Source organism: Ambystoma mexicanum, chromosome 3p (genome assembly GCF_040938575.1).
Source record: "Ambystoma mexicanum isolate Mex_15411 chromosome 3p, UKY_AmexF1_1, whole genome shotgun sequence".
Taxonomy (NCBI): Eukaryota; Metazoa; Chordata; class Amphibia; order Caudata; family Ambystomatidae; genus Ambystoma; species Ambystoma mexicanum.
In genome coordinates, this window is record NC_090925.1 from 834,110,218 (window position 1) to 834,132,456 (window position 22,239).

The 22,239-nt window shown below is 48.5% G+C and overlaps 1 protein-coding gene across 1 annotated transcript in view; it reads right to left on the reverse strand.

Moving 5' to 3' along the window:
* The window catches only part of STX4 (syntaxin 4), a 499,563-nt gene that overhangs the window by 153,895 nt on the left and 323,429 nt on the right, over positions 1-22,239 (reverse strand). The gene's annotated exons all lie outside the window — the stretch shown is intronic.

Consider the following 22,239-nt stretch of genomic DNA (forward strand, 5'->3'; position numbering starts at 1 on the left):
GTAGGCCCAAAGACATCTGGGGCCCCTTTAGAATGTACTTGTGTGACATGATCTCTGATGATAACGATTCATTGTAACCTATATGGAATTAACAAACCATGAAATGGGTCCTTGTGTATTGTGCGAGGTGCGATGTGAGAATGGTGCTATGTAACTGTTGTGACCACCAATAAAAATGTTTTTTTTAAAAAGTGAAAGATCTGGAAGACTGTCTGGATGACATGACTGCAACCTCAGATCTAGATCCCCCCCCCCAATCCCCTAACCCCCTAACACCCTAACTGATGATTTTACTCAATCGATGCGTAATATGCTGGATACAGTAGCCCCCATCAAGAATAAGACAATAAGGGACAATGCATTGCATAAGAATTGGTATACCCAAGATCTTAGCTCAATGAAAACAAGTAAAAGACAAGCTCAGACAAAGTGGCTAAAATGCCCCAGCAAAGAGAATAAAACTATGGAAGGCTCTAGACAAAGCCCATAGATTAGCGATCTACAAAACGAAATGCGATGTTTACAATAAGCAGATTGAAGAGGCTAGCAATACAAAAAAGCTCTTAGATATTGTCAAATACCTAGGGAAACCCAGTACTCTTTCCATGCCCATTGAGCATACTGACCAAGTATGTCTCGAAATACAATGTGCTTTTCAAGCAAAGTGGATAAGGCACTTTCTAAAATTAGGATTGAACCCTCTAAAGTTTTGCCATTGCTCTCTCCCAGTCTTGCAACAGACACTAAAGATTGTATTTGCAAATTCAGTTTCAGAATCATCACGGTTTCTGACATGATGAACATTCCGTCCTCTTTACACCCCTCCCAGTGACCGGAAAACATTGTCCCGCCCAACCTATCTTGGTTAATAAAGTAATCTTTGTACCTTTTTTTTGTTCTACTAGTTAACTCGTTCCTGATTCTATTAAAAAGGCCACCATTACCACCATTACCCCACTGATTAAGAAAGCCAGCCTAGATAAAAAAAAACGAATCTGGGCCCCATCACCAACTGTGCCACTCTTCAACTTCAAGCCTTCATTGAAAAATCTAATATCTTGCACCCTAGGCAGTTCAGTTTTCGACCTTCCTATGGCCCAATTTGAGATACAAAACAGCACTTTTGGACCTTCAAACTCATGTTGAGAATCTCAGACGTAGGTCACACCAGCTGCATTCGACCTCCTAGAGCATGATCGGCTACTGCTTACCTTAGAAAATACTGATCATTGCAGCCTAGACACCACCCAATGGATTCGATCTTTCCGCTCAAACTGCTCCTCTAGAGTAGGTAGGGGCAATGCCACTTCATATCTCGCCCCCATCTCTTGTGGGGTTCCTTGGGGAGCGTGCATGTCACCTCTGCTGTTAAATTTGTATATCCGATCTTTTTATGACCTTCTAGACTAGCTCAAAGTGTTTTTTACTAACTACGCTGATGACACCCCAGTTGGTAGTTGAACTCGCAGGAGATTACCATCACGATGCGACCCTGCTCCAGACCATCTACGGTCGTATCGAAGGATGCGTTTCAATGGGAATAAAACTGAGCTGCTGATATTTGGTACTGCACACTCTAGATGTAAGCGCGACTCCAAATAACAGTTTTTCCACATTCATAGATGCCCGATCGAGCTAAAACTCTGGATTTTAACCAGGAAACTCTGCTTAGCGCAGAGGCCTACATTAATCAGATTGTGAAAAACGGTACCCATTACCTCAAGATACTGAGGAACCTCTGTTCCTTTTTGTCTAAATCCAACTGTTCATCTGTGGCCCGGGCAGTTATTCTGCCCAGACTTACTATAGAAATGCGCTGCTGATTGGGGCTCATAATGAGAATTTCGAGGCCTTTCAAGTGATCTAAAACAATGCTGTCCACATTGTAAAAAGGAAATCTAAAAGACCATATCTCAGACGGCAGTAGAGACCTCCACTGGCTACATGTTGCTGCGCACCTAAAATTCAAGGCCCCAAATGGCATGCTCCCTTAATACATCAAAGAGCTTGTCTCCCCGTAGGACTCCCCCTGCCCCCCGGCCTTAGCGCTGGTTAAAAACCTTAAATTCAACGTTGCTAACCGCTTAGCTAGATCCATCCCTGTTGTGGCTGCCAAAGTTTGGATCTCCCTTCCCTTAAATCTCAGACCTTTGAAGGAATTCAATAGGTTTCGTCGGAAACTGAAGACCAAGACTGTTCTCTTCAACTGAGCATCCTTGATGACTTCACCTGCCGTCCTGTCTTGCCTCTTGTCTGTGTGTTAATGTTCCGGCGCCCAGATGCCTGCGGGCTACGGTGCCTCACAAATAAAGTCAATAGATTAAGAGAAACAAAGTTTCTCAGCACTGAGCCTGAAGGACATGTCAGTTTCCCCATAACAATGAGCAAAGCCCAGTGGAGCGCTCCACTGTAAAAAGTCAAGTTAGGATACAGAAACAAATGCAAAAAGTTTGGGGGACGGTGTTATGGGGGGGAGGAGGGGTTCGGGTCCATGAACTACAGACAAAGTTGCTTCTCGAGAAATCTTTTCAAACAATGTGACCACAAGCAGACACAGGCCATGCGTGCCAAAATCCTTTGGAACAAGCAAGCTGGTACCTTAGCCAAGTTTCGCCTTTGGGCAGCAGAGATCAGATATCTAGAATCCAATCCGGAGGACAGACTTTTCCTGCACATGAATCTCAGTTCAGCCTGACATACTGTCGTACTGTAATCTCTGAAAGGGCAAGTGAGATTTATTCGCAAATAACTGAGGCACAGTGCATGAACTAACACCATTGTGATTTGCAGGGAGGAAATAACTCTCCTGGCTGGACTCCAAAAATAGCCAGACTTCCAAATAAGGGTAAATGTGGACACCCTACTGCCTCAGGAAAGACGCTTTTATGACCTTAATGAAGACCCTGGAAGCTAAGCTGAGGTCAAAGGGGTGGACCTTGACTGAAAGTGTTGGTCCCCCGAGGAACCGGATTTGTTGACCACTTATCAGAATGCGCATATACGCAGCCTAAAGATCCCGGCCACACATTCACTCGCCCTTCTGCAGTGTTGCCAAGATCAGGGCCAGTATAACAATCTTGAACCTTTACATAGGAAGGAACTTGTTGAAATAGGAGATGTTCAGTACTATCCAATTAGGGCTTCATTACGGCTCTGAATGAGGTAAGATGGGAGCTCCCCGTCTGGGTCCTTGTCTAGAGGGTCAGAGAGGTTCTGCCAAACAAGCCGCTCCAGGTTGGGGCACTGAGGGTTCCCCATGTCTTGACCACCCTAGCATGGGGAGGACAGTAGATGCAACGAGCTACAGGCACGGACCGGTGGCCCAGTTATGCACGGAGCAAATGAAAGAATGAGTGGATCAGGATTGTGCGTCTTGCAAAATTCTGGGTAAGTCTCTGAACCGGCATGGGGAGCAAGACCCCAGCCTTGCCGACTATAAGCACCAGACAAAGAGTAGCTTCGTGGTGAACCTGGGCAGTCTGATCTACCACCCTGGAAGGATTCGGTCCAGAGAGCAACTTGGGACATTCCCCAGGAAATGCGCTTCAATCTAGTGAAGGCCCTGAAAAACGACTACCAGTTGCATGGCGCTTAGCGAATTCAGGAGAAAAGTGTTATAAATCATCCTTATTGAATTCATAAACATTAAATATATTTGACCATGTACAGGATCCTTTTCAAAATAGAGGAGAACAATCTGACTATGTGGCATAAAATCTGGTTTTGACAAATTCCCTTCCTTAAAACCAAGCAGTGCATCTAGCTGACTTTCTGCTCTGGCGTCTCTTTACAGTAATCTGAGCAGCAGCGCTGGGTCTTACAGACGCAGGCAGCTTTATTCGCCGACTCCGGCATGGAAGGGAATAGTTTCTTACCTGTAACTCCATTTCTCCAGCATTGGTATCTTTCATGGATTCACATGCTTAGAATATTCCCCATCGTCAGACTGGGACCCCTCGGTACACATATATAGCCTTTTCCTATAGGAAAACTTCCGACACTTTTGTGTCCTATCTACATCCTTTTGGGGCCCGCATACGCATGCCCCGTAGGACTTCGCGGTATAAATGCCCCGCCCCCGCGACTCCCTTCAGATTTCGGCCCCTCCAAAGTAGGAAGGGTTAAACCTATCAAGCATATACATTGCATCCTGGGGAGGCTGGCGGGCGCATGTGAATCCATGAAAGATACCAATTCTGGATAAATGGAGTTACAGGTAAGAAACTATTCCCTTCTCCAGCATTGGATCTTTCATGGATTCACATGCTTAGAATAGATTGTATAGCAGTAAACTGGAAGACGGCGGTGAGAATGCAATGCAACATACATCCACAAAAAATACATAATGCATAGGTACACAAGAAATAAGTTTACCCATATACCTGTACCTCCATAAAGCATACGGTTACCAACAGGTAGAAAAAACTCTCTACCTTATTGAAACAGATGGCGCAGGACTGCTCTTCCCATCTGCACCTCGTCCGCATGCTGCCTCGCAAGGCAGTAATGGCGGGTAAACGTGTGGGGCACCGACCATGCCGCAGCCTGGCATATCTCCGTTAGCGGAATTCCTGCCCATAATGCTGCTGAAGAGGACGTTGATCTTGTAGAATGGGCTCTAGGATGCCCTTGCAGTGGCCTTCCGGCCTTGGAGTGGCAAAACGCAATCGTCGACGAGACCCACCGAGCCAGTCCTTGCTAAGAAATTGCATTTCCTCTCGTCAACAGACCATACGCGATCAACAGTTGTCGAGTAGACCTGAGTTCTTGTGTACGATGTAAGTAAAATTTCAGGACCCTCTTAACGTCCAATGTATGAAGAGCTTTTTCCGCTGCCGATGATGGGGTCACGAAGAAAGTAGGGAGGACAATGAACGAGTGTTTGTGATACACTGTAGGAACTTTCGGAACGAAAGTAGGATTAGTTGCCAGAACCACCTTGTCTTTAAAGAATCTTAGGTATGGAGAGTCTCTGACCAACGCTTGCAGTTCCGAGATTCTCCTAGCTGACGTGATAGCAATTAAGAATGCCAACTTCCACGATATGAATTTCATGTCCGACGTGGCCATAGGCTCAAAGGGTGGTTTCATTAAGCCTGCCAACACTACGTTGAGACTCCATGTTGGTGGGAAACGTTTTACTGGGGGAAAAGTTCGAAATAAACCCCTCATGAAGTGTTTCACTAGTCTGTCACTGAATAGAGGAGACGACTGTCTCTTCCTCGTGAACCTAGAGATGGCTGCCAGGTGCACCTTTATCGATGTGAAAGATAAACCCCCCCCCTCTGCCAAGTGAAGCTGATAAGGCAGAAATTGCTCCGGAGTCACCCTTAACGGGTGTAGTCCTTGTTGTCCTCGACACCACTTACAGAACCTTCGCCACCTATTTGTTGGTAGAAGGGGCCCGAGCCGCTTGCAGAATTTTCTGGCAATCCTCCGAAACGTCCAATGTACCAAATTCCGAAAAGTCAGGAGCCAGGCTGTGAGGTTGAGACTGTCCGGGTTGTGATGCCACACCGTACCTTTGTCCCGGGACAGTAGGTTTGGGACCCTCGGAAACGCTATTGGTTGTTCCAGCGACAAGTGAAGCAGGTCGCAAACCACGGTTGCCTCGGCCAGTACGGTGCCACTAGAATTACCCGGCAACTGTACCTGCGTATCCACTGCACCGTCCTCCGTATGAGGGGGAACGGAAAAAAAGCATAAAGGAACTTGTCCGTCCATGGGAAGGAGAACGCCTCCCCCATGGAACCCTCCTGAGGCCATCTGCTTGCGAATTGCTCGCATTTCTGGTTTTCCTTCGTTGCGAAGACGTCCAGTGGGGGGTGACCCCATTTCTCGAAAACTTTCATCAGCTGAACTGTGTCCATTTCCCATTCGTGTATCTGGGCCATCCTTCTGCTGAGGGAATCCGCTTGCGAGTTCCTCACTCCCGGGAGATGGTGAGCCACGATGGATATCTCGTGCTTTAATGCCCAATGCCACACTTTCTGGGCCTCCATGGAAAGGGTCCTGGATCGCGTCCCCCCTTGTTTTCTCACATAAAACATGGCCGTCGTATTGTCCGTCAGCACTCGTACTCTCGATCCCTTGATGTGTGGTAGGAACGCCTTCAAGGCCCATCGCACTGCTCTGAGCTCTAACACGTTGATGTGTAGGAGTGACTCGGTTTGAGACCAACGACCTTGCGTTTGAAGAGTGCCCATGTGAGCTCCACAGCCGGTTAGAGATGCATCCGTGACTATGGTTAGCTGGAACTCCGGCTCCTGTAGGGGTACACCACTGTTCAGGTTGTGGAAACTCTGCCACCACTGAAGAGTCCGAAGCAGTTTGTTGTAGATGATTGTAAAGGACCGGTAGGGGGTGGTCTGTACTTCTGCTCTCTATATGGTAGAGGGGAGGCACAGAGGACCCCAGCCTAGATTCTCTATTCGGTAGTTATGGTCGAGCAATCAAGGCCTAGCTTCTCAGGAGGTGATGCAGGCTGGTTCTTAAGTACAGTGTAGTCCCCAAGCCCCCACAAAGGAATGTCCGCACACTGTATTGGTTAGAACACAGTCTTTATATAATCAATAATCAAGGTTATGTACACTTATCATAATAACTCACTTTGTACTTAGGAAAATCAACAATGGCAAATATGACAATGCATTACTTACCGTAAAAGCATTTCTGATGGTTGTATCTGCTTAGATTCACATGCTGTGCATAGGTCCGACATCCAGTGGTCACTGCGGGGTATTGCATTTTGTTTTTCGTAGTCGAAAAAGGGGACGTCGACAAGGCGTGTCTGTAACACTATCCCTATAGTGACGTGCGTTGTACCCACAATCCCTCACGCGTCGAGGTCCCTCTGTTTGTATTTTTCTGCCCTGAGGGAGCCTTCTAGACGTGAGCGAGTACAGAAAAGAGAGAAATATAGAAAAGGATGTCTATGTTCCTTCCATCCAAGCGGGGAGGAAGGGTGGGCGCATGTGAATCTAAGCAGATACAACCATCAGAAATGCTTTTACGGTAAGTAATGCATTGTCTTCTGATGTTTGTTAATCTGCTTAGAATCACATGCTGTGAATAGACTAGCGAGCAGTACCCGGAGTTGGCGGTGGGTTATGAGAAGGAACAGTAGAGAAAAGATGTCTTAATACTGCCTGTCCCACCTGGGAGTCAGATCTAGAGTGTGCATCTAGACAGTAGTGTTTTGTAAAGGTGTGCACAGAACTCCAGGTAGCAGCTTTGCAGATGGACTCAAGGGGAACATTTGCAATGAACGCTATGGAAGCCCCAGTGCCTCGAGTGGAATGTGCTCTTGGCTTGAAGGGTAGTTCTCTCTTAGCAAGAGTGTAACAGAGAGTGATGCATTGAACAATCCATCTAGATATAGTGGACTTTGAAACTGCATCTCCTTCTCTTCCTGCTGCCACAGAGACAAAGAACTGATTAGTCTTTCTCAGTGGTCTGGTTCTTTCCATGTAGAACATGACAGCTCTGCGTACATCTAGTGTATGCAGACTTTTTTCTCCCAAGCTGGAAGGGTTTTGAAAGAACGTTGGTAGTTCTATTGACTGGTTTACATGAAATTTCGATATGAATTTTGGTGCAAACCTTGGGTGTGTGCGTAGAACCACCTTATCCTTGTGAACTGTTACGAAGGGGTCTAGTACAGAAAGAGCCTGTAGTTCACTTACTCTCCTAATGGAGGTGATGGCTATTAGGAAAGCAGTCTTAAGAGTGAGGTCTTTAAGAGTTGCCTTGTGCATGGGTTCGAAAGGAGGGCCCATGAGTCTAGAAAGTACCACATTAAGTCCCATCCGGGAGCTGGGTTAGCTATTGGAGGGTGTATTCACTTTACCCCCTCCATGAAGGCCTTGATAACTGGTATCTTCCACCACAACACTTTAAGTTGGGAAGTGGTGTATGCAGAAAGTGCTGCTAGGTGGACTTTAATGGAATTGAACACTAGACCTGAATCCAGTAAATGGGTCAAGTACAGAATAATGTTAGTGGGAGAGCAGTCAACCGGGTTGATGCTCTTACCTCTACACCAGATGACAAATCTTTTCCACTTGCTAGAATAGCAGTGGCGAGTATTAAGTTTTCTGGCTTCCCTGAGGATGTCCATACATCTCTGCGGGAGTTGTAAATGTCCAAATTCTATGATCTCAGGAGCCAGGCTGCTAAGTTCATGGTCTGAGGGCATGGATGCAGTGTCCTGCCCTTGTCCTGTGACAGCATGTTGTACGGGCAGGGAAGTTTCACTGGGGGAGATAGGGACATCTCCATCAAGTGAGCGAACCATGGCTGCCGGGCCCACATTGGGGCCACTAGTATCATGGTAACCTGCTCCTGGTGCATCTTGTGCACCACTTTGTTGAGAAGGGGAGTCGGGGGAAAGGCGTAAACAAATTTCCCTGACCATTGAATCGACAGACCGTTCCCCCTGGACTGGTTCTGGGGGTACCTGGAGGCGTAACTTTGGCATTGTGAGTTCTCCAGAGTTGCGAACAGGTCTATTTCCAGGAATCCCCATTGCGTGAAGACGTCTAAGACGATGTCTTCGTGCAATTGCCATTCGTACTCTTCGGGCAGGGGGAAGTCTCTGCTGAGTTTGTCTGCTAGCAGATTGAGTTCCCCTGGTACATGTTGTGATAGTAGGAACATGTGTTTGAGAGCCCACTTCCATATATTCTGGGACAGCTTGGACAGTCCTGGAGAGTGAGTGCCCCCTTGCTTGTTGAGGTAGTACATGGCTGTGGTGCTGTCTGTGAGGACCATCACTGTCTTTCCTTGTAAGTGTTCCTGAAAGGCTTTCAGTGCTTTGAACACCGCTAGTAGTTCCAGCAGGTTTATATGCTTGGATGCTAAGCTCGGAGTCCACACTCAGTGAGCAGTCTGATGGGATAGGTGAGCCCCCCCATCCTGTAAGGGATGCGTCTGTGGTTAGAGTGGCTTCCACTGCGGGTGTGGCAAAAGTTTTCCCTAATAACAGGTTTTCTTTTGTCCACCACCGTAGCGAGATAACCAAGGCCTGCGAGACCACCACTAGATCGTCCCATTGTCCGCTGGCCTGACACCACTGGCTGTAGAGCCACTCTTGTATTGGGCGCATGCGCAGGCACGCGTGAGGTACCAAATAAATACATGACGCCATCGTCCCTAGCAAGCGCATTGCTTTGCGTACCGTCACCTCTCGACCTGCCACATAATGGGGGATCTGAAACAGCATGTTTTGGACCCTCGCGTTGGAGGGCAAGACGAGGCCGTCCTTTGTTTGAATTAGAGCCCCTAGGAACTGTTTGATTTGGCTGGGGTCTAAGCTGGACTTCTTTTCGTTGATGGAGAAGCCCAGTTGGGACAAAAGGTCTACGGTCTTTTGGGTATTGGAGAAGCAGGTTTCGTAAGAATCCCCTGTTATGAGCCAGTCGTCGAGGTAAGGGAATACCGGGATGGATAACCTGCGCAGGTGGGCCGCTGCCACTGCCAGTACTTTCGTGAATACCCTTGGTGCAGATGCTATCCCGAAGGGTAGTAGTCTGAACTGGTAGTGTTTGTTCTCTATCTTGAACCTGAGGTATTTTCTGTGCGCTGGCAACATTAAAATATGAAAGTATGCATCTTTCATGTCTAGTGTTGTCATGTAATCCCCCTGTGATAACAGTGGGATTACTTCCTGCAAGGTCACCATACGAAACTTTTGGGGTTTGACAAACTTGTTCGCTGGGCGCAGATCTAATACAGGGCGCATGGTTAAGTCCTTTTTGGGTACAAGGAAGTACAATGAATAAATACCTTCTGTTACCTGAGTTAGGGGGACAGCCTCTATAGCTTCTTTTTTCAGTAGCTCTTCTACTTCTTGAAGAAGAATAGTGAGGTGTTCCGGTGTCATGCGTCGGTTCCGTGGGGGTCTGTACTTCGGGGAACCGTTGAATTCGATGCAGTATCCGTGGGCTATGGTGGATAATACCCAGCGGTCTGACGAAATTCCCTCCCATGCTGAAAGGAACGATGTTAGCCGGCCCCCGACCGGTGATGCATGGGAGGGGACCCGAATCTTCGGGTCATTTGTTGGTATTGGGCGTGGAACCTTTGGGGCTGGAGCCGCGACCTCTTCCTTTGCCATGACGTTGGCCGCTTTGACTGAACTGGGTGTTGTTACCCTGGTTAGAGGGCCAGTTGGTAGCAGAGTAAAATTGCTGTTGGTTTTGCTGCTGGCGTTGGCCACGAAAGGAGCGTCTATTGCCATAGCTGCGTCTGTTAGGGGGTCTAGAAATTTGGTCAAGAGTCTTGATGGTATCAAACTCTTTCTTCGCATGTTCTAGGGCCTTATCAACTGCTTTCCCAAACAGATGTGTTTGTTCTATGGGCTTATTTATCAGGGAAGCCTGGGTTTCCGGCTTAAATCCCGAATTGCGCAGCCAGACATGGCGTTTGAGAAGTATTCCCTGAACCAGGGAACGGCCAGCCGTCTCTGCGGCATCTAAGGAGTTCTTTACGATGCCCTGGTTTACAAGAGTTCCCTCTGAGATTATAGCTAACAGGCTTGAACGCAGGGGTTCTGGTGCGTCCTCTGCTTCGCTGCGCAGCTTGCTCCACTGTGCATCTGCGTAGCTAGCTAGTAGGGAATTGTTATTTGCAATCCTAGTTGAGAAGGCGGCGGAGGTCGTGATTCTCTTCCCAAGTGCATAGAGCTTCTTGCCCTCTTTGTCAGGTGGTGCCTCACTAGTGGATAGTGGTACCCCCGCTCTTTTTCTTGTATTACTAACTACGAGGGAGTCCGGAATAGAATGTCCTCTGATGTACAAAGGGTCAGAGGACGAAGGGCTGAAGAGCTTTTCTATCCGAGGGTTGACCCCTCTGACTAAGGCAGGATTGGAAAGGGAAGGAGTTATTCTTCTCTTTATAGAAGCCAGGAGCGGAATAGACTAACAGGGGCTTTTTCTTTAATAACTTTCTCTACAAAGTCTATATCAGGAAGAGTTTCCCCTGTGTCTATTTCAAAATGCGCTGCTGCCTTGCGCAATAGTGCATTAAGTGAAGGTTGGTCATCTATGGGAGAGGTGTTTCCAATAGGTGAATCCTTGGGAGGAGAAGGGTGAAAGACATCAGGGTCTGAGTGCACTGATGGGGATTGCCAAGGCTGCACTGATGGGGATTGCCAGGGCTGCGAGGTAGCTGTATCTTCTTCAAAAGCTCCTGCACTAGTGTAAGGATCTTCTTCAAACCACTCTTCCTCATGTTCTTCCTCTCCACCCAAACACTCCTCATCTTCCTGGAGGTATTGCTCCTCTTCAGTGAGGTCATATACGTCTGTAGAAGGGGGAAACAGCCTAGGAATCTTGACCCTAGGGTCATCTTGGGGCCATTCTCTTGGTCTTGTGTGTGGGTGGGTTTTGGCTTCCCAAAAACCTTTCCATTTTCTCCATACAAGAATGGAGTCTTTCAAGGGTCTCATGGTGGACCCCTGAATAGTCTAGAGGGGGAAATCAGTGTTTTCACCTTCAAAACGCTTAGAACGCTCCCACAACATCGAAGAAAGGTTTCCGTCGCCCTCAGAAAAGCCCTCCGGTAGTTCAGAAGTGCCCTTAGATGAAGGGGGCAGTTCCTGGCTACTTTTGTGCTTTTTCGGCGTTTCTATAGCTTTTTGTGCGATATTCGACGTTTGTTTCGTCGTCCGCTTACGTTGGTCTTCGGAAACAATTCTCGCCAGGCTCTCGACAACGAGTTTGTCAGTAGAGGGATCTGGTGTCGACGTTGCCTGCGTTACGCGTTATTCCTCGACGGCCGCTCTATGGAGCGTTACGTCGGATGATTTTGAGGTAGCGCCCGTGTTTGATGAAAGCCCAATCGCTGGCCGTGGCTGCGTTTGCGGGTGGGGCTTGAGACCCTTACGGTCTGAGGTAGATGCCGGAGTGCCCTGCGTCCCCTTCGGCGCTGATGGATCCTTCGTCTTCGACGAAGAAGAGCCGTGGGTTGTGTGCTTAGGCCTATGGGGTCTATGTGCGTCCTTGTCGCCGGGGTGTTCATCCCCATAAGCAGGGCGTGAGCCGAGCCCGTAGGGGCCGGGGACGGACGTCGAGGAGCGCGAGCGCTCCTTCTGGGGGTTAATGACTTCCATAACGGACGTCAAGTTATCACCCTCCTCGTCACTTTCTGTAACAGCGGCGGCGGGTGAGGAAACTGACTTCGACATAGCGTAGTCCGCCCACCTCTTAACTTTCCGTTCTTTAAGAGTTCTTGGTTTCAAGAGCTTACAGGCCGCGCAGCTGTCCTCCTTATGATCGAGGGGCAAGCAACGATTACAGAGCTTGTGCTTATCCTTCCAAGTGTATTTGCCCCTACAGCGTGGGCAAAACTTAAAAGGTGTCCTCTCCATAGCTGAGGCAATAATAACTGGTGATAACAACCCCAAGGGAAAGATAGGGGAGAAAGAAAGACATTCTCAAAGAGAAGATAAAAGTTCGAACCCCCACTCTCCCTACTGTATGTTGGCCGGCGAGGCCAGGCCACGTGTTCGGCAGCGCCGAAGGATCTCCTCCGTCGAAAACTTGCTCGGCGGAGAAACAGCTTCACAGCTAACGTCAAGGGGAGGGATCTTTAACAATATAATAAGTATAATTAAGGACCGAGGTCCGTAGTAAGTATTTTGCAATGTCTCTCTAGGAGCTCCGCGTAAGGCGACCAGAAGCTGGGCGGAAAAAAACAATCTGAGGGACCTCGACGCGTGAGGGATTGTGGGTACAACGCACGTCACTATAGGGATAGTGTTACAGACACGCCTTGTCGACGTCCCCTTTTTCGACTACGAAAAACAAAATGCAATACTCCGCAGTGACCACTGGATGTCGGACCTATGCACAGCATGTGATTCTAAGCAGATTAACAAACATCAGAAATACAATTCTAAAGTGGTACCACCCTTTGTATTAGATCTCATTAAAGTGCATCAACAATACTGTAACAATGTCACACAGATCAATAGAGTGAAACCAGCAATAGAGAGAGGAGAGAAAATAAGATGGTTGAGCAATAGGCAGAATACTGGCCCCTACCACTAGACACAGTTCTGTGTGGAGATCCCCCCCACCTGGGCAACCTGTAAAATAAAGATATAGCACAAGCCCAGTCCATATATTGTTCTCCAAGTCTTATTCCCTCCTATAATGTTTTTACCCCCCCAATGTACCTGGTGGAGTCGAGTTCTTCGAAGAGGCATCGACAGATCCTTCGTGAGCGACCCCCTTTCAAGCGGGAGTCACGGATCGTCGAGAAGCGTAGAGGAACTCGGCGTTCGGCGGCGGGGAATCGACGGCCCTTCTTGAACGCCTCCCCTTTCAAGCGGGAGACACGGGGCGTCGAACGTCCGACAACAAACACGGGTGTACGGCGTCGATGAGGCGGCAGCTTCGTCCGAGCGGTGCTCGTCGGCGGAGCGTCGGCGTCCTGCAAGGCAGAGGCGTGCGGGGCACCTCGATGACAATGGTTCTGGACCGCAAAGATTCGTGAAGACGGGGGCCCAGCAAGGGCGTCGAGTCGTTCGAGTCTTTGTAGTCTTCGGGTGGCGGGAAACCCACCGGCAGGTTCCTCCTCGGCGCGTTGGTCGTCCTCGACTTTCTCCGGCAGGATAAAGCGGTCGACGATGCGGGCGAGGGAGTCCTTCGATTCAAATGTTCTTAGGCAAGGAGCGGACGGCTCCGGTCGTCGGCGGCACGGCGTCAAGTGGTCCCCACGGCTGGGCAACACAACTTCGACGGGCCTCCAGCGGTTACACAGACCTGCGAACCCTGGTCAACGGCAATGGACTTCGATGGCGGCGATGTCCGGGTGCTTCACTTCGATCTCCTCGGCGGTCCCGTCTCGGGTCGGCAGCCTTTCGAGGGTCTGACTTCCAGGGCGCTTCGGCGAAGATGGAGCGGTGCTCGATGGTCCCTCGGAGCACGGGAAGAGGGCGCCTTACCAGGTCCTCTCTCGGGTCAGTCTTTGACGATTTCGGCAGCCTTCGGATCGGTCGAAGCAAATGCAGCAGCAAGTCTTCTTCTTCCAGCTGGACGTCGAGGATCAGCAGTTCCAGTTACTCTTAGAGTGGAGACTCAGCTCCAGAACGCTTCTGAACGCTTCTGAACAATTACCAGTGGTGAGAGGTCCCCAGATATTCTATTCTGTCTCTCATCCACACTGCTGGCACACACTCAGCAGCCAATCATACAGAAGGGCATTCATGCAGTCAGTCAGCCAATCAGGCACACAGTGCATTCAGGCCACACTCCTCCCTTTCAGACACTCGCAACAAGGAATGTGGATTGGGACAAGTACCCAGCCATTCAACACTACACACTGCATTCAGGCCAGTTTCGGGCAGGGCTGTCTCAGTCTTGGTCTCTCATGCCAGAAACCAGACAACCACAACAAGGAGTGTATATTGGTCACACACTCCAATCACCCAGGTCCCACCCACAGGAGGTACCCACAACATACAGTCACTGGGAAGGCTCCAGTCAGTCTAGCTGGGCCTTCACAACAACACCATATATGGAACTTCCACCCAACAGCCAGTCAGGGGGAAGGGACAGAGTCAGGGCTTCCCAGGACTTTGGGAAAACAAGGTAACAGGCAATAGAAGGCAAGAGGCCACAGGGGCCATCTTGTTTCCTATCAGGAATCAACTGATCCCAATGGCAGGGCCTGGGTATCCCAAAATGGAGGACACCCAGAGCACCTGTCAAATTCAGCATGGAGCTGCCACCAGCCCATACCCTGCTCTGTGGGCCACCCACAGGTGCCCAAAAACATACACTAGGGGCACAGGGTTGTACCCCTACCCATGGGTGCCATAAGGGTATCCCATGGGTCTGTTCACCAAACCAAAAGAGAGCTGCACTGCCAGGAGTCCCACATGGACTCCTGGGCAGAAAACACGACAGAACACACGATAAAAAGCAGTAAAGGACAAGGATTCAGAGGCCCTGTCCCTCTGATGCATTTCCAGCATCACAATGATTATTGTGTCTGACCACGATCCTTGGGCCTGTGTCCACCGGTCCGCCAGGAACTCCTGAACTGGCCTCATGAATAGGCGACAGTTGGCCACCAGATGGATGCAGGATGCCATGGCCCCCAGGACCGAAACGTATTTTCTCACTGAAAGCTTGGTGTTTCGCCGTAGTCGACCCGCCAGTTGATTGAGTTTTGAGATTCTGTCGAGGAAAGGCTTCAATAGCCCCGACTGGGTTTCGAACTGTGCCCCCAGGAACACCAACGTTCTCGATGGCATCAACGAGGATTACGTTTTTGGCGAATCCCAGCTGTTGTAGAAGCTGCATGGTGGCTTGCAAACTTGTGTTGGTCGACGCTGGGGAGGATCCCCTTACCAGCCAGTCGTTGAGATATGGGTATACATGGTGGCCCTACCTTCTTAGCCAGGCCGCTAGTTAGTGGGGCCAAGCATTTCGTGAACGTTCTGGGGAAGGTTTTGAGCCCAAAGGGAAGAACCGTGAACTGGTAGTGAGTCCGCCCTATCACAAACCTCAGGAACTTCCTGTGCTTCCGACACATTGCAATATGGAAGTACGCGTCCTGCAAATCAAGGGACGCCAGAAAATCCCCTTCTGAACGGCTTGGATCACTTCCTGGAGCGTGAGCATTTTGAATTTTAGGCTCTTTAAGGACTTGTTGAGATCCCGTAAGTCTAGAATGGGACGCCATTTTCCATTTGGCTTTTCACAACAAAGTATCTTGAGTAAACCCCTTGACCTTTCTGTGATGCTGGAACTAATTCTATCGCACCTTTTGCTAACATGAGTGTTACCTCCTGTTGCAGTACCCTCAGATGGGAATGAGCGACGAACGCAGGTGGAAGGTGCGGAGGGCTGCGCTTGAATTGTAGAGAATGTCCGTCCCTTATTGTGTCCAGCACCCATTGATCTGTCGTTATTCGTTCCCATTCGTCGACATAGGCTGATAGTCTTCCTCCCAGAACGGTGTGTTGCTCGTCATTGCTGATCTTTGTTTTGCTTCTCTCTCGACGACGGCGGATAGGATGGTCTCTTCCTGGAGGTCTGGAAGTTCCGGCGTCAGTTTGCTGCTTGAGAAGCACACCTGTATCCCTAAAGGGACGAAAAGACTTGTAGCTTCGGCCACTCTGGAGGGCACCCAATGAACGTGCCGTGTCAGAGTCCTCTTTCATTCCCTTCAGGGCCTCATCTACTGTCTCTCCGAATAGAAGGTCTCCCTCAAAGGGCATATCTAATACTTTGTATTGTACCTCCGGTCTGAAGTAGGTACACTTAAGCCATGACTGTCGTCGTAACACGACCCCATTATTGACTTGATTGAAGCCCGATTCAGCGAGGTCCATCGCGATGTTTATTGCATGATTGGAGACTTCCTCACCCTCTCGGACGAGTAACATCGCCGCCTTCCTATGCTCTTCCGGAAGATGATCCAGCAACGGAGCTAGCCTGTGCCACATTTCTCTGTCGTATCTGGCTACAATAGCCAGAGAGTTTGCAGCCTTTACTGTAGTTGCTCCCACAGATGGCACTTTTTCGCCGAAGGCATCCCGACGTCTTGCCTCCTTTTCAGGCGGAGTCGTGCACTTGTGCTGGGCCTTAGCTTTCTTCGCCGCTGCCGCCGACACCACCGATTCAGGCGTTGGTTGGGAGGATAAGCACTTGGGGGTAGACTCTGGAACCTTACATTTTTTCTCAATGCGACCTTTTACCGCCGGTTCCGAAAAGGGGTGACGCATTGTCTGCAAACCCTCCTTCCACACATGATCTAAGATGGGTATTGAAAACACTGACCTCCTTCTCTTACCCATGTGGTCAAAAAGAAAACAGTCCTTTTTCTGTTCCTCCTGGGACAAACCAAATTCCTTACACGCCTTCTCCATCATAGAATGGAATGATGCAATATCATCCGTGGGGGGGGGATGGCTGAGCCGGGCTCCTTGGGGTTTCTAATTCCACCTCTGACTCCCAGGCTGGATCCCTGGAGGGGGATGAGGAGATATCCGACATGGCTCCTCTGTCAGACTCCGAATCTGGCAGCTCACCTTCCTCTTGGGGTGCCTGTGGTGCTGAGACTGGCGTGCTAAGTGAGTCGGTGGACGGGACGGGCCCGGCTCATCGACGGGTGACTGTGGCAGGTTTACCTGAGGTAGCCTCTGGTGCAACGACTTTAATAAAGACTGAAGCATGGACAGAACCTCCAACGACAAAACCGATTGAGGATTGAGAAGAGGGGCAGACACCGGAACTCCGGACCCCCTCGTCGACGACTTGTCAACCACTCGTAGCCCGAGGTCTGCCGGGCCAGCTATTCAACCGCTCTCGTCCTCTCCCGAGGACAGCAACACTGCCTGTTCCTTCAGTAAAGTATCCGGAGGGAATCGGATCAAAAACTTCAGGCCTCCAGGCTTCCTGTAGAACCTCCGTCGACGAGGCCACCGCCGCTGTCGTTGTCGGCGGGACAGTAGATACCACGTGCGTCAGTGGTAGGGAGGAGGCCGATGACTGGACCGCCGACGACGGCGGCTTAGCAGGTGGTTCAGGCGGTCCCGCCTTTTCTGCACTTGGCCTGCTTTTACCCGACTCTCGACTCGTGGTCGATCTATGGTGATCGCCCGAGGAGGATTTCGGCCTTTCCTTGTCATGCTTTGACGAAGATGACGATTTTCTCGTCGAAGATTCTTTAGCTGAATGACTCCGAGATGACTCTTTCTCCGCAGGTCGAGTTTTCTTCGCTGGTGGTTCCAACGATACAGCGCGGTGTGATGTTTTTGCCGATTGTGTGGAGCCTACCTCCGAAGGGGGGTATGCCCCCGCTCCATCATTCAACCATGCCACCAGCCGTCGATTTCGGTCTTTGAGGGTCTTTTGAGAAAACCCTTTGCATATGTCACAGTTATCAGCCGAATGATGAGGGTGGAGACAGTATATACAATCCATATGTCCATCCCCCTCGTAAACTTTTTTCAAGCCGCACGTCGCGCACGGACGGAACAGCGCCTTTCCCGACATGAAGGAAAAATTCACCTAACTCCAACTTCAAGTACACAACCTTGTACAAAATAGTAAGACGACGCAAGGGGATCCCACTACTTTGGAGACGGTTGAAATCTGAAGGGAGCCGCGGGGGCGGGGCTTTTATACCGCGACGTCCTACGGGGCATGCGTATGCGGGCCCCAAAAGGACATAGATAGGACACAAAAGTGTCAGAAGTTTTCCTATAGGAAAAGGCTATATATGCGTACCGAGGGGTCCCAGTCTGACGACGGGGAATATTCCAAGCATGTGAATCCATGAAAGATCCAATGCTGGAGAACACTAGTAACGCCAGTGATTGGTCAAATGTTCAGCTACAGCCCAGCAGCATATCCGCTTGACCCTACATGCACTCCGTGGAGGAGGCTATCAAATATCCTGCTGAAATTAAACATACAGGAAACCCCCAGAGCAAGAATTCAGCATAATTCCTTCTCTTCCACCAATAAACTCGAAGTGGATTTTTGAAAATACTGAAACAATGAAAACACGAGAGAAACCGGACCATCACCGAACCCCTTCTTCCCGTCCTGATGAAGGCCATCCATTCCTCAGGGCAATAGATCAGCTCTCAATTGGCCGAAACACGTCTGTGTTGACATCCCCCTCAGTGTTTAATGTCAACACAGTAAAGGTTCTAATTTGGTTTACACTAATATTGTTTTTGTTGGATTAGATCACCTTGATCCTTTAATGTTATATGGGACCCTGTTTTCCTAGAAAAATGTCCAGGCCAAAATGCATGGACTAAAATGTTAGTGTATCATGTTTGGATACTGTATCTTCACTATTGTATGCCCTGTTATAATTTAGTCTCGTCACGTATGTATGCATTGAATCAATTGGTTAAAACAAATTCATTTTACCCAACCTCAAAAGTATGGCATTCACTGTACGAATAGAATGATCACTGAAGTGTGTGTTTCGTTCGGTCACCCTTATCATCAGTTGTTATTTTTGTCTTCTACATAGGATACTTGGCTCCAACAGTGATCTGAAGAAATGGCTTGCGGGGTACTCTTCCTATCCCATATCTTGGCTGGAAGAAAGCCCACCAATTCAAACAACCAGCAGTGGTCCAATCAGGGACGACCGTGTGTCAATCATGCACCCCCCAGCCCCATACACCCAAGAGACTCTGCACCACAGATGTGGAGTGGAACCAGACAGTCCTACCCACTTCCTGAGCCCACACACAAATGGCATGCCATAGCATGTGAAAACAGCAGCTTTCTCGGACGAATGCATAACCATATAAGGAATATCCTGACCTGAGAAGGCAGGAAGAAGGCCAAGAAACAATATGGCCAAAGAACAAGCGAAAAATCTCATGGCACAGCAACTTAGGGCACAAGCCACGTTTAGTAGCCAAACTGGAATGTGCATACTAAACATACTGCAAAAATGGTAGGAATGCATCTGCTGCCACCGGCTTGTCTTTAGGCACACATACAAGTAACCAAAAATTCCCAATGTGAAAGACTGGGGTTATACAAAAGTGCATGTTTAGTTAAGACAGGTTAAAAAGTAAAGAAAAAAGGGTATAAAAAAGCTTCCCAGCACTGATGGTCTTAATTACTGATCGGTTTCCCCATAACAAAATGAGCAGAAGGCCAGGGGAGTGAAGCTGAATGCTTCCATTCCATTTAAAGCGTCACAACAGGTTCAGAAACAAAAGCAAAAAGTGTGGGGTCCATAGAATATGCAGGGAATGTTGCCCAAAAGAGAAATCCTTCCGAAAACAAAGTACTGGTCCTTGCTAACCAGAATATAGATCGCTTAAAGTAGCTTGATAATTGCTGGTTTGCAATTATTCAAAAAAGTAACCTTTCTTGACTGACATTCCCAACGCAGGTCCTTTTAAGGTGCAGAGGACATCATTTCTGCTGCTCTTTCCATTTGCCAGTTTGATCTTGCTGGGAACAAAGGAAGGAAGGTGGGTGGGGGAGAGAAGAATGTAGAGCGAGCTGTGTTTTCTTTGAACAGGTCATTTAAATCGGCAGCTTTGCTACCCAAGTGTCACAAGGTAACAGCAATGAAAAAAGCCATTTTCCAAGAAAGTTTCAGAAGATCAGCCTAGCCAAGACAATATTCAGCTCCCAACAAGGAGAGAGTTTTCTTATTGGGAGTGTGGGGGTGAAGGGGCAGTTCTTTTTCTCAGCATTTCCAAAATAGCCTTGATTATAGGAACCTTGAAAAGGGATCTCTCAGAAGTATTTTCCTGTAGGCAACTATGGTAGAGAGGCGCACTTTTATGGGTTCCATGAAGGGAACAGTGACTCCCATTATTTAAAAAAACTGAGAAAAGTCCCCAAGATGGTACTAATCTTTGCCCTATAACAAATACACTATTTTTACTAAAAATACTTAACAAAGTGGCCAGCAGTCAACTACAGAATTTCCTAAAGGATTCTGAAAATTTGCATCAGAAACAATCCGGAGTGAGCCAACAACATAGCACTGAAAGCGCTCTGCTGTACAATCCATCGATTGTGGCAAATCTGGCTTGCTTATCCTATTAGCTTTAACTGTGGCTTTCGATTTAATAGAGCACAAAAAAAGTCAACCATGTTGGAAGCAATTAGCAAATGTTCCCCTAGTGCTGTTAAATGGACACAATCCTTCTTAACACATAGGATATCCGCTATTCACTGGGGCGAAAAAACCTCTTATTTGCCTATTAGATGTGGTGTCCCTCACTGAATTTGCTTATCCCCAGCTCTGTTTAATATCTATATGAATCCTTTGTGTGACATCTTGGATAACATGAACATTACTTTCACAAATTATGCAATGATACACAGCTGCTTATCTAACTAACTGGAGACTATGACCATGACGCTCTTAAAAAAAATCAATTCTGTCTATGGTACCATAAAACAATGTATGCAGGAACACTGGATGTGCTTGAATGAGATGAAAACAGAAATGTTGATCTTCGGCTCCTACCATTCAAGAGCCAAGTTAGATCCAAGATAAGTCAACTTGTGTATAGATGACTGCATTATCGAAACACAAACCAGAGTAAAAACCTTACGTACTCACATGGATTGCTTCGTTAGCTCAGAAGTCCAAGTAAACTGGCTAATTCAAAACTCCCATTATCACCTAAAACTCTTGAGAACAATTAGGCCTTTAATCTCAGATAAAATTGTGAAACCCTAGCAAGAGCAAGTATGCTATCCAGAATGGATTAGTGCAATGCCTTGCTTAGCGGTGCCCAAGACAGACATGCAGTCCTTGCAGACTCTACAAAACGATGCCATACGCATTGTGAAAAAGATTCCTCATGGTGAACACATCTTCAACCACAGAAGAAACCTACACTAGTTACCTATAAAAGCCAGAATTCTATTTAAGATCTTAGTTTTTACCCATAAGATTATCCATGGTAACACCCCAATCTACATCAACGAGAATCAAACTCTATAATGGTATTGTTTATTTATAAAGCGCCTATACACAATCCGTGTTTCAATGTGCTCAAGGAGGGTAGGAACATGGAGAAAAAACAACAGTCATTCAGAGCCCCTGAAATTCTGAGACGATAATAGTCTGCACATGCAGAGGAGGTGTGTAAAATACATTTTGCAGTTTGAGATACAGAAAATCGGCCTGACAGCAATACTGCAGTTTTACCACTGCAATTTAGGGGTGAAGACAAGGGAGAACAGACAGACGAACTTCAGGGACGGTGCATACGGATCGTGCAAGTGCACAGACGGTTAGAGGGCGGGGGAGGTTCAAGTGCACCCGGTCGGTGGAGACTGGGCTAAGTGCAGAGAGAGCCACTCCCTTGGGTTATTTCTCAAGTGCAGGTAGTGTAGGTGGCGAGTAGGGTCCTGAGGCAAGTGCGAAGGAGGACTGGCGGGGTGCCAGGCACCTGCGAGACGGTACACCAGGTGGCCAGTCAGCAAGCTGCATGGAAGAGGAGGGAGAGAGGGGAGAGCAGATTACTAGGTTAGCAGGGTCGAGAGAGAGAGAAGGAGGAGAAGGAGAAGAGGAAGGTCAAGGAGTTTCCGGGAATTTAAGAAGATCAGGCTCAAGACAGAGGGTGGCACCTTCTGAGGATAAGGATCTCCCTCCAAATCTCTGCTTGGAGAACCGGCTTTCTCGCAGAAGGTTGTAGGTAGAAGAGCGGAGGGCTTGTGAGGGACAGTATTTAGGTAGCCAGCACTGCAGGTAGGTGGGTCCCAGGCC